We start from the raw sequence: 1654 nt of genomic DNA, 5'->3' as shown, positions 1-1654 counted from the left end.
GCATCCGAGATACCGCAGCCGTTGTCGCCGCTGATGGGTCATCCTCCGGAACACCAATGATGCGGATGTTCTGACGTCGAGACCGGGACTCCAGGTCATCGCACTTATCCTCCAACTGTGCCACCGTCTTAGTAAGGACGTCAACTGTTTTCTGGAGGTTCACGATGTCGTCAGTGCAGGTGGAGACGGACTTCTCCACCTCTGTTACCGTTAGCTTTAGCCCCGTGAAGCTCTCCTGCACCGCTGCTAGCCCAGACGATAGCTCCTTTTTGAAGGCGGACAGCTCGGCATTAATCGACGAGAGACTTTCACCCAGAACAGCATGGAATTCTGCTTTAATTATAGCAGCAAGGTCCTCTCGGAGAGCTACAAGTATTTCTTGCTTAAGGCTGCTGACGTCGCCCTCAGACGGAGGAGGTGATCCAGGACAGCTCGAGGCTTCACTACGAGGATTAGGCCGCAGGTGAGCGTGGATCGAACTTACCCCTTTAGTCGGTTTTGGTGGCATTTTAATGGCCAAATAGGAGGGTTATGTAAAGTGTGTAAGTTAGCTATTGTTTGCTGTCGGACTCGGGAAAAAGTGCCCAGGCATTAATCAGAGAAAAGGCTAATTCTGTAGGAGCACACCCAAACACACCTTATCTCACCGCCATTCAGCCGGAAGTCCCTACCTGGATTCTTTTCAACCGGACATTAATCGTGTTATTGTTTCTAAAAGTTTTGTGCGTTCAAAAGTCTCTGGCAGCGAAACTGAAACGTCAGAAATGATTTTTAACTGAAATAACCCAGGCGCTGATTGGCAGAAAAAGATGCAGATGGTCACTACCACACGTAGCAGGAGGTTTGTTTACCGCAGCTCTTTTTCAACTGGATGGCACCCAAATATTCTGTGTTCAAAAGTTTCTGTCAGCGAACCGAAACACCAGTGGAAGATGCTGATGATTCAAGAGAAAGTAGAACAAACTTTAAGATGGCCATACTTATGCAGATGTTACCGGCCACCTACGGCACGATTGTTAAGATGGAAGCTGCATTGGTCGTGCGGATTAATGATTGCAGAAAAAAAACATCACTTTGGATACCAACACCAGCTGGACAAAGGTGAAACAACTTTATGATCGTCTTGGAGCTGAAGCAGACATGATGAGGAGGGGGAGAACTTGAAGCTGGACCTTCAAACACCTGGTTCAACCACTGAGCCACTAAATTTAGTGCCAGCAAGGGATGATTCAACAAATTTTAAAAACGATTTGTATTAAAAATATATTTTTTTGCACCGAGAGGCTGCGTCTGCTGATAGAGCAGAAGCAGAGGAGGGCTACAGGCCTGAACAAGTTTTTAACGTGGATGAAACGGGCCTGTTCTGGAAAAGGATGCAATCTCACACTTTTATTATGAAGGACGAAGCCAAAGTGCCTGGTTTCATCTCATCTTCATCACCTTCATCGTCATCACTGAACAGCTTCTGAACAGATCAATCATCTCCATCTCATCTTCTCTGGTGATAACCCATTTAAAATTAATACTTTTAAAAACTTTTAAGAATTTAGAAAATTGTTAGGAACATTGCAAGAGTGTGGGAAGGGTTTAAAACGCCAACCTGTATATAAATACTAAAACAAAGTACTACTTATTACTACTACAGTAAATACTA

At 44.9% G+C, this 1654-nt stretch overlaps 1 protein-coding gene across 1 annotated transcript in view; it reads right to left on the bottom strand.

Annotated features, from left to right (window-relative positions):
* The window catches only part of enpp6 (ectonucleotide pyrophosphatase/phosphodiesterase 6), a 131788-nt gene that overhangs the window by 30643 nt on the left and 99491 nt on the right, over positions 1–1654 (bottom strand). The window lies entirely within an intron of this gene.

The sequence above is a fragment of the Nematolebias whitei genome, chromosome 4, assembly GCF_014905685.2.
Source record: "Nematolebias whitei isolate Nwh7 chromosome 4, NemWhi1, whole genome shotgun sequence".
Taxonomy (NCBI): Eukaryota; Metazoa; Chordata; class Actinopteri; order Cyprinodontiformes; family Rivulidae; genus Nematolebias; species Nematolebias whitei.
The sequence above is the reverse complement of the archived record's forward strand: the minus strand, read 5'-3'. Positions and strand labels throughout refer to the sequence as shown.